This window comes from Rutidosis leptorrhynchoides, chromosome 8, assembly GCF_046630445.1.
Source record: "Rutidosis leptorrhynchoides isolate AG116_Rl617_1_P2 chromosome 8, CSIRO_AGI_Rlap_v1, whole genome shotgun sequence".
Taxonomy (NCBI): domain Eukaryota; kingdom Viridiplantae; phylum Streptophyta; class Magnoliopsida; order Asterales; family Asteraceae; genus Rutidosis; species Rutidosis leptorrhynchoides.
In genome coordinates this window covers 146,833,725-146,852,710 of record NC_092340.1, presented here as the reverse complement: position 1 = coordinate 146,852,710, position 18,986 = coordinate 146,833,725, and the positions used below count along the sequence as shown (strand labels likewise).

Below are 18,986 nucleotides of genomic sequence, written 5' to 3'. Positions count from 1 at the left end.
TAGAGTGTCTATGGTTGTTCCGAAATATATATAGATGTGTCGACATGATAGGTCGAAACATTGTATACGTGTCTATGGTATCTCAAGATTACATAATATACAATACAAGTTGATTAAGTTATGGTTGGAATAGATTTGTTACCAATTTTCACGTAGCTAAAATGAGAAAAATTATCAAATCTTGTTTTACCCATAACTTCTTCATTTTAAATCCGTTTTGAGTGAATCAAATTGCTATGGTTTCATATTGAACTCTATTTTATGAATCTAAACAGAAAAAGTATAGGTTTATAGTCGGAAAAATAAGTTACAAGTCGTTTTTTTAAAGGTAGTCATTTCAGTCGAAAGAACGACGTCTAGATGACCATTTTAGAAAACATACTTCCACTTTGAGTTTAACCATAATTTTTGGATATAGTTTCATGTTCATAATAAAAATCATTTTCTCAGAATAACAACTTTTAAATCAAAGTTTATCATAGTTTTTAATTAACTAACCCAAAACAGCCCGCGGTGTTACTACGACGGCGTAAATCCGGTTTTACGGTGTTTTTCGTGTTTCCAGGTTTTAAATCATTAAGTTAGCATATCATATAGATATAGAACATGTGTTTAGTTGATTTTAAAAGTCAAGTTAGAAGGATTAACTTTTGTTTGCGAACAAGTTTAGAATTAACTAAACTATGTTCTAGTGATTACAAGTTTAAACCTTCGAATAAGATAGCTTTATATGTATGAATCGAATGATGTTATGAACATCATTACTACCTTAATTTCCTTGGATAAACCTACTGGAAAAGAGAAAAATGGATCTAGCTTCAATGGATCCTTGGATGGCTCGAAGTTCTTGAAGCAGAATCATGACACGAAAACAAGTTCAAGTAAGATCATCACTTGAAATAAGATTGTTATAGTTATAGAAATTGAACCAAAGTTTGAATATGATTATTACCTTGTATTAGAATGATAACCTACTGTAAGAAACAAAGATTTCTTGAGGTTGGATGATCACCTTACAAGATTGGAAGTGAGCTAGCAAACTTGAAAGTATTCTTGATTTTATGAAACTAGAACTTTTGGAATTTATGAAGAACACTTAGAACTTGAAGATAGAACTTGAGAGAGATCAATTAGATGAAGAAAATTGAAGAATGAAAGTGTTTGTAGGTGTTTTTGGTCGTTGGTGTATGGATTAGATATAAAGGATATGTAATTTTGTTTTCATGTAAATAAGTCATGAATGATTACTCATATTTTTGTAATTTTATGAGATATTTCATGCTAGTTGCCAAATGATGGTTCCCACATGTGTTAGGTGACTCACATGGGCTGCTAAGAGCTGATCATTGGAGTGTATATACCAATAGTACATACATCTAAAAGCTGTGTATTGTACGAGTACGAATACGGGTGCATACGAGTAGAATTGTTGATGAAACTGAACGAGGATGTAATTGTAAGCATTTTTGTTAAGTAGAAGTATTTTGATAAGTGTATTGAAGTCTTTCAAAAGTGTATAAATATATATTAAAACACTACATGTATATACATTTTAACTGAGTCGTTAAGTCATCGTTAGTCGTTACATGTAAGTGTTGTTTTGAAACCTTTAGGTTAACGATCTTGTTAAATGTTGTTAACTCAATGTTTATAATATCAAATGAGATTTTAAATTATTATATTATCATGATATTATCATGTATGAATATCTCTTAATATGATATATATACATTAAATGTCTTTACAACGATAATCGTTACATATATGTCTCGTTTAAAAATCATTAAGTTAGTAGTCTTGTTTTTACATATGTAGTTCATTGTTAATATACTTTATGATATGTTTTCTTATCATAGTATCATGTTAACTATATATATATATCCATATATATGTCATCATATAGTTTTTACAAGTTTTAACGTTCGTGAATCACCGATCAACTTGGGTGGTCAATTGTCTATATGAAACATATTTCAATTAATCAAGTCTTACCAAGTTTGATTGCTTAACATGTTGGAAACATTTAATCATGTAAATATCAATCTCAATTAATATATATAAACATGGAAAAGTTCGGGTCACTACAGAAACTCCATGCGATCGCATGAGCATCTTTTTCAGTTCACAAGGCCTATAAAATCGAGTGTTTGGTGCATCATTCAACATATATCAATCTCTCTCTATATACGTAAATATATATATATATATATATATTTATATTTTAATTTTAATTTTAAATCCTAATAATAAGGGTATGTTAGCGAATGTTGTAAGAGTGTAAGTCGAAATTATGTCCGTGTAACGCTACGCTATTTTTAATCATTGTAAGTTATGTTCAACCTTTTTAATTTAATGTCTCGTAGCTAAGTTATTATTATGCTTATTTAATCCGAAGTAATCATGATGTTGGGCTAAAAATATTAAAATTGGGTAATTGGGCTTTGTACCATAATTGGGGTTTGGACAAAAGAACGACACTTGTGGAAATTAGACTATGGGCTATTAATGGGCTTTATATTTGTTTAACTAAATGATAGTTTGTTAATTTTAATATAAAGATTTACAATTGGACGTCCCTATAAATAACCATATACACTCGATTGGACATGATGGGCGGGGTATTTATAAGTACGAATAATCGTTCATTTAACCGGACACGGAAATGGATTAATAGTCTATGGAATTATTAAAACAGGGGTGAAATTATGTACAAGGACACTTGGCATAATTGATAACAAAGTATTAAAACCTTGGGTTACACGCAGTAGATAACCTGGTGTAATTATTAAACAAAGTATTAAAACCTTGTTACAGTTTAAGTCCCCAATTAGTTGGAATATTTGACTTCGGGTATAAGGATAATTTGACGAAAACACTCGCACTTTATATTTATGACTGATGGACTGTTATGGACAAAAACCAGACGAACATATTAAATAATCCATGACAAAGGACAATTAATCCATGGGCATAAAACTAAAATCAACACATCAAACATCATGATTACGGAAGTTTAAATAAGCATAATTCTTTTATTTCATATTTAATTTCCTTTATTTTATATTTAATTGCTCTTCTAATTATCGCACTTTTATTTATTGTTATTGTATTTAATTGCACTTTTAATTATCGTACTTTTTAATTATTGCAATTTTATTTTATCGCACTTTTATTTATTGCAATTTCGTTATCGTTATTTATTTTACGCTTTAAATTAAGTCTTTTATTTATTTAATATTTTACATTAGGTTTTAACTGCGACTAAAATTTTTAAAATCGACAAACCGGTCATTAAACGGTAAAAACCCCCTTTTTATAATAATAATATTACTTATATATATATTTGTATTTTTATAAATTAAGCTAATATAGCGTTAAGCTTTGTTTAAAAGATTCCCTGTGGAACGAACCAGACTTACTAAAAACTACACTACTGTACGATTAGGTACACTGCCTATAAGTGTTGTAGCAAGGTTTAAGTATATCCATTCTATAAATAAATAAATATCTTGTGTAAAATTGTATCGTATTTAATAGTATTTCCTTATAAAATTTAATAGTATTTTATACCCCTTAGCTTTAACATCAAGTATTTTTGGCGCCGCTGCCGGGGATCAATTTCTTGCTTAAACGCCGGAAGCACAACGCTAATATAAAAAAAAAGATTTTTATTTTTGAGTTTACTTTTATAAAAAATACGCTTTTGTAAAAATACGTTTTAAATATTCGAAAATATAAAAAAGAAAAAAAAATATAAATATTTTTAAGAGTTTGTTAAATATATAAGTTATATAAAAGTTTCTTTATCTTTATCTTTATCTTTATTTTATAAAAATATAAGTTTTATTTAATTTATATTAATATATTACATAAATATATAAAACAGTAATATAATACAGCAAAACAAGAGAGAAAAAAAATTACTCGAGTCCAGTCCTGTAGCAGCCCAGTGTCTGGCCCGAAAACCTAGCCCATGCGATCGCATGGCTTGGTAACTTAGAAATCATGCGATCGCATGAGCTCTGCTGACACGCCACAGTTGACTGCAACCTGCATTAATTATGGATTATAATTATTATTATTATATTTAAACCCTAATTAGGGTTATATATTATATATTTTAGTTTAGTTTATTTATTTAATTTGTATATTTAGTTTAATTAGTTTTAAATAAGTAATAAAATTTATAGTTTTATTAAATAAATAATATAAAAATAATATTTTTATAAAAATTGTATTTTTTATAACTTTTAGTATATTTTTATATTTTATACCTTTTTAATTGTTTTAGCGTAATATTTATGTTTTTCGCTCATATTTAGTTTTAATCCATAGTTTTTGCCGTAGCTTATTTTTATTTCTAGAATTTTAGGATTTGCCGTAAAATCCCTTAAGTGCTTTTTCTTTAGACTAAGATTTAAGTGCTTTAGAATTTTGCGACACCTTTTTAAGTTTTAGTTCCTTTTTAAGATATTGCCATTTGGGATATAGTTTTACTTGTAAGCTTAAATATTTTTAGACGCAACTTTTAATTTTTTAGTTTTTAGTTCCTTTTTAAGTTTCAACGCGCTACTTTCTTATTTTTATTTTTCGACGCCTTTTACCTATGTATCAATTATCACTCCAATTAGTAATCTCAATTTGCAATTTTAATTTTAAGTTAGTGATAGTAATAAGGTTGGGTTAGTCGAGTGTTTTAAAGTTATATAAGTCACTCTTTTTCTTTCTTATTTTTCGACGCCTTTTATTTTTCAACCCTTTTTCGACCTTTTTCGACGCGCTCTTTTTCTTTCTTATTTCTCGACATTCTAGTTTTAGGACATAGATTTTTATTCTTCTTCTTATTTAAATTTCTTAAAATTACGAAAATTTATTTTAAGTGGTTAAATTGATAGACATCAAAATTTTCTGGTTCGTAGTAATAGTTGGATTTGTACGTAGACCGGGTTATTGGAGCCAAATAGTACTCAATTATATTGAGACCAAATGAATCCTGCCCCTCTGCTGCATCTTTTGGCTATTCGAAACGTGAGCAAAATCAGAAAAGTCTATTAATTGGATAACTTATATAATTTTTCTTTCCTTTTAAAAACTAATAGGATATTCAGTGAATACACCGAGCAAGACGTTCACCACCTTTTGTACGGTCACCACCTGTAACTTGATCAAGACATCTAGCTAATATTACCGCCATTGATTTTTCTTTAGAATCATCATCCAGTCGACCAAGTACTCCAATTCAAATTTCCGATAATCCATTTTTTGAACCCGACCTCACAATTGAGAATCCGGAGAATATTCAGGGACAATTCATAGATCCTGAACCATTAATTTTTCCTCCGGAACCACCAATCATTCAAACAGAGATTGTTGATGAACGAACCATTAAATCAGAATCCTCTATTGATTCAGATTCAACAAATTCAATTATGGAAAATCTGGAACCTTTAAGTATGGAAGACCGAATGAGAGCTAAACGCACTGGCCAAGGTCACGCAATTACTCATCCAGACATTAATGCGCCAGATTATGAAATCAAAGGAAAAATTCTACATATGGTGACTAATCAATGCCAATTTAGTGGTGCGCCGAAGGAAGATCCAAATGAACATCTTCGTACCTTTAATAGGATCTGCACACTATTTAAAATAAGAGAAGTTGAGGATGAACAGATATATCTCATGTTATTTTCCTGGACTTTAAAGGGAGAAGCCAAAGATTGATTGGAATCGTTACCTGAAGGGGCGATTGATACATGGGACGTTTTAGTTGAAAATTTTCTTAAACAATTCTTTCCGGCATCTAAAGCCGTAAGACTTCAAGGAGAAATTGTTACGTTCACACAGAAACCAAATGAAACTCTATATGAGGCATGGACAAGATTTGAAAAGTTATTAAGACGATGTCCGCAACATGGTTTAGACACCTGTCAAATAGTACAAATATTCTACCAGGGATGCGACATCACTACAAGAAAAGACATAGATATAGCAGCTGGTGGTTCTATTATGAAGAAAACCGAAACTGATGCTTACAAAATTATTGATAACACTGCTTCCCACTCACATGAGTGGCACCAAGAAAAAGATATCGTTAGATCATCTAAAGCAGCTAGAGCCGATTCTAGCCATGACTTAGATTCCATTTCCGCAAAGATAGATGCTGTCGAGAGACGAATGGAAAAGATGACTAAAGATATACACTCAATACGAATTAGTTGTGAGCAGTGTGGAGGACCACATTTGACAAAAGATTGTCTCAGTATTGAACTAACAATGGAACAAAGAGAGAATATTTCATACATAAACCAAAGGCCTGGAAATAACTATCAGAATAATTATCAACCGCCAAGACCGATTTACAATCAAAACCAGAATTATAACCGAAATGTTCCATACAACAACCAACAAGGTCCTAGTAATCAAAAAGTATCCAATAATACTTACAACCAGCAAAGACCTAATTTTCAAAACAAACCACCACAAACCGATGATAAAAAGCCGAATTTAGAAGATATGATGACGAAGCTAGTTGAAACTCAAACGTAGTTTTTCACATCTCAGAAACAAACCAATGAACAAAATGCTCAAGCATTTAGAAATCAACAAGCTTCTATTCAAAATTTGGAACAAGAAGTAAGTAACCTAGCAAGGTTGATAGGTGAAAGAAAACTGGGAAGTCTACCTAGTGATACAAATGCTAACCCCCGGAATGAAACATCTAAAGCCATTACCACAAGAAGTGGTACAACACTTAAACCACCTGAAATACCTGTAAATTCTGATGAAGCTATTCTTACTCCACAAGAACCACAACCTGAACAAGATAAGGAAAAAGAACCAGTAGTTGAAAAGGTTAATGAAGATAACACAGTTAAGGCTAAACCTTATGTTAAACCATACCAACCACCACTTCCTTACCCGAGTAAAATGAAAAAGAGAGACTTGAAGCCGAGCAATCCAAATTCTCGGATATGTTTAAACAAATAAATGTCAATCTTCCTTTCATTGATGTGATTTCAGGAATGCCTAGATATGCTAAATTCTTGAAAGATCTAATCACAAATAGAAAGAAAATGGAAGAACTCTCGGCTGTTACTATGAATGCTAATTGTTCAACAGTGATGTGGAATAAGATACCAGAAAAATTATCTGATCCAGGAAGTTTCACAATTCCATGTTTTCTGGGTAGTCTTAGTTCAATAGAAGCATTGGCAGACTTAGGTGCTAGTATAAATTTAATGCCATATTCACTATACGCTAAACTAGACCTTGGAGAATTGAAACCAACAAGAATAAGTATACAACTAGCCGATAGATCAATAAAATATCCTAGAGGGATAATGGAGAACATGCTAGTTAAAGTTGGTACTTTAGTATTTCCAGTAGATTTTGTTGTTCTGGACATGGAAGAAGATTCTCAAGTTCCTCTCATATTAGGAAGACCATTCTTAAACATGGCTAAAGCAATGATAGACGTGTTTGGTAAGAAATTGACCCTAAGTATAGAGGATGAGAGTGTTACCTTTTCAGTTGATAGAGCTATGCAACAATCGCAATCTGCAGATGATATATGTTATTATATTCAAACTATAGATTCACATGCAGAATTGTTAGAAGAATTTCCAGAATTACAAGGAACAGGAGAATGTTCTTTAGGAGAAGGGACTGAACCAATTGATGAAACTGAAATGTTAGCTACACTAATAGCTAATGGATATGAACCAACAACAGAAGAAATTCAAATGCTAAAAGAAGAAGACAGATATCGATACAAATCATCGATAGAAGAACCTCCGACATTAGAGTTAAAGCCACTTCCAAATCATTTGGAATACGCTTATTTACATGGTGAATCTGAATTACCTGTAATAATATCATCTTCTCTTACTGAAAATGAGAAATCACAACTCATTTCTGTGTTGAAAGCTCATAAACCAGCCATTGCATGGAAGATTCATGATATTAAAGGAATAAGTCCTTCGTATTGCACACATAAAATCCTTATGGAAGAAGGTCATAAAACGTATGTGCAACACCAACGAAGACTAAATCCTAATATGCAAGATGTAGTTAAAAAAAGAAATTATTAAACTGCTAGATGCAGGTTTAATTTATCCAATTTCTGATAGTCCATGGGTAAGCCCAGTTCAATGCGTGCTTAAGAAGGGTGGCATGACTGTTATTACAAATGAAAAAAATGAGCTTATTCCTACTAGGACTGTAACAGGATGGCGTGTATGTATTGATTATAGAAAATTAAATGACGCCACCAGAAAAGATCACTTTCCCTTGCCTTTCATTGATCAAATGTTGGAAAGATTAGCCGGAAACAGTTACTATTGTTTTCTAGATGGTTTTTCCGGATATTTTCAAATTCCAATAGCACCCGAGGATCAAGAAAAAACCACATTCACGTGCCCTTATGGTACTTTTGCTTACAAACGCATGCCATTTGGACTTTGCAACGCCCCTGCAACCTTTCAAAGGTGCATGATGGCAATTTTTCATGACATGATAGAAGAATGCATGGAAGTTTTCATGGATGACTTTTCAGTCTTCGGTGATACTTTTGAAACATGTTTAATTAATCTTGAACGAATGCTTATTAGATGAGAACAATCAAATCTAGTACTTAATTGGGAGAAATGCCATTTCATGGTTAAAGAAGGCATCGTTCTTGGTCATAAAATTTCAAAGGAAGGAATTGAAGTGGATAGAGCTAAAGTAGATGTAATTGCTAAACTTCCACATCCCACCAATGTTAGAGGAGTTAGGAGTTTTCTAGGGCATGCCGGTTTTTACCGACGTTTCATAAAAGATTTTTCTAAAATTGCCACTCCTATGAATAAACTCCTAGAAAAGGATGCTACATTCATCTTTTCAGATGAGTGTATCAAATCTTTTAATATTCTTAAAGAGAAACTCACTAATGTGTCGATCATGATAACTCCAAATTGGAATCTACCGTTTGAACTTATGTGCGATGCAAGTGATTTTGCAATGGGAGCCGTTTTAGGACAAAGGATTGAAAAACGATTTCAACCTATATATTATGCTAGTAAGACGTTACAAGGAGCACAAACGAACTATACAACTACTGAAAAAGAACTCCTTGCTATTGTCTTTGCTTTTGACAAATTTCGATCATATCTCGTTCTAGCTAAAACGGTAGTCTATACTGACCATTCTGCTCTTAGATACCTATTTTCGAAACAAGATGCCAAACCACGATTAATCCGTTGGATCTTACTCTTACAAGAGTTCGATATTGAAATCCGAGATAAAAGAGGAGCAGAAAATCTCGCAGCTGATCATCTTTCTCGTCTTGAAAATCCGGAATTAGAAGTTCTAAATGAATCGGCCATACAAGACAACTTTCCGGATGAATTTCTATTGAAGATAGATTATAATGAAATTCCATGGTTTGCAGACTATGCAAACTACTTAGTATGTGGATTCCTTGAAAAAGGATTATCGTACCAAAAACAAAAGAAATTCTTTAGTGATATAAAACACTATTTCTGGGAAGATCCACATTTGTTTAAAAGTTGTCCAGATGGAATAATACGCCGATGTGTATTCGGAGATGAAGCTTGTAAAATTTTAAACCATTGTCACACAGGACCAACAGGAGGGCATTATGGGCCTCAACTAACAGCAAGAAAAGTTTATGATGCTGGATTCTATTGGCCTACAATTTACAAAGACGCACACCTTCTTTGCAAATCCTGTGATGCTTGTCAAAGGTCCGGAAAAATAAGTCAACGTGATGAAATGCCACAAAATGTCATTCAAGTATGTGAAGTATTTGACATTTGGGGTATTGACTCTTTCCAAAATCTCATAATAATCTCTACATTCTCGTTGCCATTGATTATGTATCTAAATGGGCGGAGGCACAAGCTCTCCCAACTAACGATGCACGAGTTGTAGTCAACTTTTTAAAACGTCTTTTTGCAAGGTTTGGAACACCGAAGGCTTTAATAAGTGATCGGGGAACTCATTTCTGTAATAATCAACTTGAGAAAGTTCTTAAAAGATATGGAGTAACTCATAAAATCTCCACTGCATATCATCCACAAACAAGTGGACAAGTTGAAAATACCAACCGAGCTTTAAAACATATTCTAGAAAAAATCGTAGGATCAAATCCGAAGGAATGGTCCATAAAATTGGAGGATGCACTCTGGGCTTTTAGAATAGCCTACAAAACTCCAATTGGAACCACACCTTTTAGACTCGTTTACGGAAAAGCATGTCATCTTCTAGTAGAAATTGAACACAAAGCATTTTGGGCTTTGAAGAAATGTAATCTTGATTTACATGAAGCTGGACGTCTACGGTTAAGTCAATTAAACGAATTAGAAGAATTAAGACAAGAAGCATACGAAAATTCGTTAATCTATAAGGAAATAACGAAGAAATGGCATGATAAAAGAAACAGAAGTTCAAAAGAATTTAAAGAAGGAGATAGAGTTCTTCTTTTCAATTCACGATTCAAGCTATTTCCTGGAAAATTGAAATAAAGATGGTCTGGACCATTTATAGTCAAAAGAGTTTTCCCATACGGAACGATAGAATTAATAAATTCAAATGGGATTGAATTTAAAGTTAATGGTCACAGAGTTAAACATTATATAGATAGTCCGATGGAAGTTGACAACGAAGTTAATCACAATTTTGATACCACAGCTAACTAAGTATGGGGAGAATCAAGTCTTTTAAGGATAATATGTATTTCTGTTAGAGTTAGATTTTCTGTTTTCGTGTAGTTCTCGAAAATGGAACCTGAATGGTCTTTCCCTAGCAGACCCTAAAGAACTAGTCTTCTCCCCCCATTCTGAATTTTTATTTTTTTTTTAGGTTTTTACGAAATGAAGACTTCCTGTGAACTAAACCATGGTCTAATGCTACACGCTTTGATCACTAAACGTAATAATGACACACTTCCGAGTGAAATAGTATCATTAATCAGAGGTAAATTGGACGGAGTAAGAAAAGAATCCAGATGCGAAGATAATAAGTTACAATTTGGTAAAGAAAAATCAAAATCCGCAGCGAAAAGAAGAGCACGACACCTTGAAAAATGTCACAAATGCGGAAAATGGTCACACGAAGGTAAATGTTCAAATAATCAAACCTATTCAAATACCGAATTTGTTACTCTATGCAGAGATGGACCGTTCATATGTTTAGAAGAAAAAACATTAAATGCTCGAGGTTAAGCCTATGTAGCCATGGAAAACCAATTAGTCCGACTATCTTATGAGTGGGCTAGAGCATATCACTAAGAAATCTATTTCACAGGTAAGTTTGTACAGTTTTTATTTTTATTTTTATTTTTAACCTTTTGATAATAAACGCTAATTTGTTCGCTATAAAGTATTAAATTGGTATTCGATGAAATTAGGTCCTGCGACCGAAAATGTTGATATCATACAAAAATTTATTACATCACTGCGAAATTTAACGTTTATTCTTAAGGTATAAATATCTTTAATCAATCAACTCAAAATATTTCAAAAATTCGTCATGAGTTAAATTAGGTCATGGAACCGAAATTACTTTACCGAAAAGAGGGGCTTATATTTTTGATAATATTTGATTGATTAAAGTGGGATAAAAGCCAAAAAGATTTTTAATTTTATTTTTACCATGTTTTTAAAATTAATATTAAATTAATATTGTAAACTTCTTTAAAATTGTAAATATTTGAAAATTTTAATATAAGTTTGTATGTTTAAAAACAAAAATATAATATAAGTTTGGTGTGAATTTTTAATTTTTAAAATATGAATTTTTAATTTTATGCATTTTAAATTTAAGTTTGGTGTGAATTTAAAAACAAAAATTTACTTTATTTCGCTAAGTTAAAAATATGATTTTTAAAATTCGTCGTAAGTTGAAGACTAGGTCTTTGAACCGAAATTGCTTTACCCAAGGGAGGGACGAGAACTTTTATTATCATTATTTTTAATCTTATTGAATTAATGTATGCCAAAAACATTTAAAAAAAAAACCCCAAAAATCTTTACTTTTAAAAACCACGCTTTAAATTGACAAATTTTAAAATTTTGTCGAGGGACGGACTAGGACAACGATCCGAAACACCCTCGCTCCTAAAAAGAAGCAAATTGTTAAAATTATATTAATTTTATGTTTTATAAAGTGTAAGTTAAATATATAAAAAAAAAAAAAAAAAACCTGAAAAACACTATAGCCGGGCACCCATGCGATCGCATGGGATTCTCCCTACACCTCCATGCGATCGCATGGAGGCAAATTTCGGGCCAGACTCAAAATGCCAGTCGAGCTGTTCTTCTCCACACAACACACACACATACCCTAAAATCTCTCAAAATCTCACCAATTTTTATCATTTTTCCACCGTAATTCGTCATTTTTCTTGCTCTAATCATGCCTAGATTCGCATTCTTCAGCAAAAAGGTAAAAATTACGCCCCTAAACTCTATAAATTCCTAGTTTTTGTGATAATTAACAATATTTTACCTAATGCAATTTTGTTGATTTCTAGTGTAATTAGTGTTTAATTGTTAGTATTTTATGCATGTATAACCTAGATTGATGCTATTTAACATGATTTGAAGCCAAAAACTTCAAAATTTTTAGAAATCTAGGGTTTGTGTTCTTGAGCAATTTGGGGTTTTTTGATATAAACAGGTTATGGCCGATTTTTGTCATGAATTATTGCTAAATTGAGTAGTGTAACATGTTTAGGTAGTTAAATGATCCAAACATTGATCCTAAACATGATTTTTGGAGATTAAAGTGGACTTTTTAAGTCCAAAATTCATGAACTTGATTAATTTGATGTAATTGCCATTTGAGACTTGTTTAATTATTAGTAATGACTATTTTAACATGTTATTTGAGTTAAATACTTATGAACTTTGTATACATTTTCATATGTGCTCATTTGAAAAAGTGTAGAATTGTGAAAAATTGTGAAAATGTGTATAAGTTTAAGTTTGATTTAACATGTTTTTGTGATTGTTTTAAGTTGTTATTTTGCTAACACTAATGCATACTTGGATGCACAAATTTTGTGTTTAATGTGTTTTGCAGAAAGCCGATACGGGAGGTTCAGGAGCATCATCATCTAGACAGCCTGCTCCAGCTCCAGAACCAGAAATGCAATATGAACCTGAACAACAACCACAACAGGAACCACAACATCAGCCTGAACAGCACGTACCCTATTATGATCCGCTACAGTTACCTAATGAATTCACAGTATTTCTGTAGTGACCCGAACTTTTCCATGTTTATATATATATTAAATGAAATTGTTATTTACATGATTAAGTGTTTCCAACATGTTAAGCAATCAAACTTGTTAAGACTTGATTAATTGAAATAGGTTTCATATAGACAATTGACCACCCAAGTTGACCGGTGATTCACGAACGTTAAAACTTGTAAAAACTATACGATGACATATATATGGTTATATATATAGTTAACATGATTTTATTATAAGTATGTATCTCATTAGGTATTTTAACAATGAGTTATATACATAAAAATGAGACTATTAATTTAAGAAACTCGAAAACGATATATATAACGATTATCGTTATAACAACGTCTTACTAGGTACATATGAATCATATTAAGATATTGATACACTTGGTTAATTATGTTAAATGATAAGTAAATATATTATTAAGTGTATTAACAATGAAATACATATGTAAAAATAAGACTACTAACTTAATGATTTCGAAACGAGACATATATGTAACGATTATCGTTGTAACGATATTTAACTGTATATACATCATACTAAGATATATTATATATCATAATATCATGATAATATAACAATTTAACATCTCATTTGTTATAATAAACAATGGATTAACAACATTCAACAAGATCGTTAACCTAAAGGTTTCAAAACAACATTTACATGTAACGACTAACGATGACTTAACGACTCAGTTAAAATGTATATACATGTAGTGTTTTAATATGTATTCATACACTTTTGAAAGACTTCAAGACACTTATCAAAATACTTCTACTTAACAAAAATACTTACAATTACATCCTCGTTCAGTTTCATCAACAATTCTACTCGTATGCACCCGTATTCGTACTTGTACAATACACAGCTTTTAGATGTATGTACTACTGGTATATACACTCTAATGATCAGCTCTTAGCAGCCCATGTGAGTCACCTAACACATGTGGGAACCATCATTTGACAACTAGCATGAAATATCTCATAAAATTACAAAAATATGAGTAATCATTCATGACTTATTTACATGAAAACAAAATTACATATCCTTTATATCTAATCCATACACCAATGACCAAAAACACCTACAAACACTTTCATTCTTCAATTTTCTTCATCTAATTGATCTCTCTCAAGTTCTATCTTCAAGTTCTAAGTGTTCTTCATAAATTCCAAAAGTTCTAGTTTCATAAAATCAAGAATACTTCCAAGATTGCAAGTTTACTTCCAAGTTTTCTAAATCCATTCCAAGTAATCATCCAAGATCAAGAAACCTTTGTTACTTACAGTAGGTTATCTTTCTAATACAAGGTAATAATCATATTCAAACTTTAATTCAATTTCTATAACTATAACAATCTTATTTCGAGTGGAAATCTTACTTGAAATTGTTTTCGTGTCATGATCCTGCTTCAAGAACTTTCAAGCCATCCAAGGATCCTTTGAAGCTAGATCTATTTTTCTCATTTCCAGTAGTTTTATCCAAGGAACTGGAGGTAGTAATGATGTTCATAACATCATTCGATTCATACATATAAAGCTATCTTATTCGAAGGTTTAAACTTGTAATCACTAGAACATAGTTTAGTTAATTCTAAACTTGTTCGCAAATAAAAGTTAATCCTTCTAACTTGACTTTTAAAATCAACTAAACACATGTTCTATATCTATATGATATGCTAACTTAATGATTTAAAACCTGGAAACACGAAAAACACCGTAAAACCGGATTTAAGCCGTTGTAGTAACACCTCGGGCTGTTTTGGGTTAGTTAATTAAAAACTATGATAAACTTTGATTTAAAATTTGTTATTCTGAGAAAATGATTTTTATTATGAACATGAAACTATATCCAAAAATTATGGTTAAACTCAAAGTGGAAGTATGTTTTCTAAAATGGTCATCTAGACGTCGTTCTTTCGACTGAAATGACTACCTTTACAAAAACGACTTGTAACTTATTTTTCTGACTATAAACCTATACTTTTTCTGTTTAGATTCATAAAATAGAGTTCAATATGAAACCATAGCAATTTGATTCACTCAAAACGGATTGAAAATGAAGAAGTTATGGGTAAAACAAGATTGGATAATTTTTCTCATTTTAGCTACGTGAAAATTGGTAACAAATCTATTCCAACCATAACTTAATCAACTTTTATTGTATATTATGTAATCTTGAGATACCATAGACATATACAATGTTTCAACCTATCATGTCGACACATCTATATATATTTCGGAACAACCATAGACACTCTATATGTGAATGTTGGAGTTAGCTATACAGGGTTGAGGTTGATTCCAAAATATATGTAGTTTGAGTTGTGATCAATACTGAGATACGTATACACTGGGTCGTGGATTGATTCAAGATAATATTTATCGATTTATTTCTGTACATCTAACTGTGGACAACTAGTTGTAGGTTACTAACGAGGACAGCTGACTTAATAAACTTAAAACATCAAAATATATTAAAAGTGTTGTAAATATATTTTGAACATACTTTGATATATATTTATATATATTGTTATAGGTTCGTGAATCAACCAGTGGCCACGTCTTACTTTCCGACGAAGTAAAAATCTGTGAAAGTGAGTTATAGTCCCACTTTTAAAATCTAATATTTTTGGGATGAGAATACATGCAGGTTTTATAAATGATTTACAAAATAGACACAAGTACGTGAAACTACATTCTATGGTTGAATTATCGAAATCGAATATGCCCCTTTTTATTAAGTCTGGTAATCTAAGAATTAGGGAACAGACACCCTAATTGACGCGAATCCTAAAGATAGATCTATTGGGCCTAACACACCCCATCCAAAGTACCGGATGCTTTAGTACTTCGAAATTTATATCATATCCGAAGGGTGTCCCGGAATGATGGGGATATTCTTATATATGCATCTTGTTAATGTCGGTTACCAGGTGTTCACCATATGAATGATTTTTATCTCTATGTATGGGATGTGTATTGAAATATGAAATCTTGTGGTCTATTGTTACGATTTGATATATATAGGTTAAACCTATAACTCACCAACATTTTTGTTGACGTTTAAAGCATGTTTATTCTCAGGTGAATACTAAGAGCTTCCGCTGTTGCATACTAAAATAAGGACAAGATTTGGTGTCCATGTTTGAATGATATTGTGTAAAAACTGCATTCAAGAAACTGATTTCGATGTAACATATTTGTATTGTAAACCATTATGTAATGGTCGTGTGTAAACAGGATATTTTAGATTATCATTTAATCTACGTAAAGCTTTTTAAACCTTTATTTATGAAATAAAGGTTATGGTTTGTTTTAAAAATGAATGCAGTCTTTGAAAAACGTCTCATATAGAGGTCAAAACCTCGCAACGAAATCAATTAATATGGAACGTTTTTAATCAATAAGAACGGGACATTTCAATTTCCCCCACATCCACCTGTCGAATACCCAACAATTCCGGAACACACATTGCATCCTAATTTGAGATTCGACAGACGATGGAGAGATTACCCGGCATATCAAAGTAATAAGTTCAAATTAGTAACAAAAGAGGTAGAGGTGCCAAGGGTAATTGATTGGAATCCTTTGGAAACGGTCCATCTAGCTGACCGTGTTAGACAGCATTTGGTACAAAGGTATGGTAGTTCTTCTTTTACAGATTGGGAACATCTTTTCATCATTCGTCGACCTGTATATAAGGAATGGTGTGTTGAGTTAATGAGTACTATAGCGTTAACCGTAGATGTAGATAGGTTAGATGATAGAAGTTTTCTTAGATTTATCCTTGGCGGTAGGATGTACAGGATGTCCATGATGGACATGGCCAGGGCATTATAGATTTACACTCCTAGTGAATTGTTACTACCCGATTGTATGAGCTTGATTTATCGTGGGGAAAGGGTAGATAGGAACTTTGACGCTGACGCCGTTTGGAGGCGTATGTCAAACTATAATGTTTTTACACTAGGAGAAAAACACTCCTACTTACATATTAACAAAGCTGAGCTTCGTGTGATTCATAGATTTTTGGCTAACTCGATTACACAAAGAGGTCACAATAAGGAGAAACTGACCTTACATGATTTATTCTACCTAAAGTGTATTCGGGACCCGAGAAGCTTTGTTAATATTCCTTACTGTGTTGGTTTTTATTTATCTAAAATGGTAGAAGGAATGCAGGAAGGGAGTATAATAGGAGGAGGTATTTTTGTTACTCTCATTGGAGAGTATTTAGGTGTTGATAGGAACCAAGGGGGTCCATTACAGGTTTGTAGAGAACAGGTTGAGCCTTTAGGATTGAAAGTTTATGTGGGTGCTAAGGTATTGAAAAGTAGACGCAACCAGGCAGTACCCTATGAAGGTAATCATCCACAGGTAGAAAGGGGTTCAGACGAAGAAATAGAGGAAGCGGAAGACATCAGGGATGTCATTCGAGATGCTATTCTTGACGTGCACGTTCGTATAGATGAGGAATCAATGACGAGCGCGGCCAGACATAGTATGTACGAGCAGTGGAACTCCGAGCGAGTATACGAGGATTATAGGCGACGCCAACACGATAGCTGGTTAGCTCATCAGCACCAAATCATGAGCCAGCTATCATATCAGGTACCAAATAATTACGTGCCTACTCGACCTGCTCATTTTCCGCCACACAGCCCCAATATCCGACCACCCTTTAACCGATATGACTATAACCAAGCCTATCAGGACACCTATAACCAACAATGGAACCCACCTGACGAGATGAACTGGAACCCCTATCCAGACTAATTTGGTTCCATTTGGTTATTTTTATGATTGTTATGCTTTTATCTTTTGACTTTTTCATGTTTAAACTTATGTTATTGGATATATTTGTATAATTTTTATCATTTTTATTATTATTGTGTACTAATATTTTACATTTAGGATTTAAAAGTGGGATATTAAGTCCCATTTCAAATTGCCATGCATGTTTATATTTGTATGTATGTATATTGTCGATTGTACAAAACAGGGTAAAACAGCGCATTTTCAAAGACTGACATTAAGTTCAGCAAAAGCTAGTTTTGACGACAAAATGAAAAACAAATGTGATGTAACAACAAGACTGAATGAACAAATGATGTGCACCATTTATCATTCAGCAAACAAACGCCAATATGTTTGGAAACTTTGGTAAAATTTAAAATTTTTTGATTTATACACTTGGTTACCATTAGAAATACTAGTAAAGCAGTAGTTGTATTAGAATCTAGTGCTCTCTGATAACAAAGAACAGCCCTAGTCTTATATACTGACTACCCACTTCTAGTAAAATTTTTCAAAATTTTCAATGAACTCAAAATCATGTATATACATATTTATGAACGATAAAACTAGGTGTTAACACCGAAATTATTGTTACCTCGGAAAGGACATAAATTGAGAAACAAACCAAAATGTTAGAATTCATTTAAGAATGGAATAGATGAGAACAAAAAGGCAAATAAAAGAAAATAAAAGCCAAGTGTAGGAAAATTTACCAAGTTATTTTAAACATATGTCACATATTTATGTAACAAATAACTGAAAATATTTTTGCTTTGGACTAAACTAAACAGTTTTACCCGATTTACTGTAAGAAAGATGGATCTACACGATGAATCAATTCCATCATTAAAAGGAAGTAAAGTCTTCCGGAAAAAAAAACGCGCTTCTTGATTTAGGTCATGAAGTTGTCGTCCA

The 18,986-nt window shown here is 31.9% G+C and overlaps 1 non-coding gene across 1 annotated transcript; it reads right to left on the bottom strand.

The window, feature by feature from the left end:
* Window positions 1-5,813: 5,813 nt before the first annotated feature.
* Window positions 5,814-5,920, bottom strand: LOC139865304 (small nucleolar RNA R71). Its single transcript, XR_011764831.1, has one exon. It is a non-coding gene; the product is annotated as a small nucleolar RNA R71 (small nucleolar RNA).
* Window positions 5,921-18,986: the final 13,066 nt, after the last annotated feature.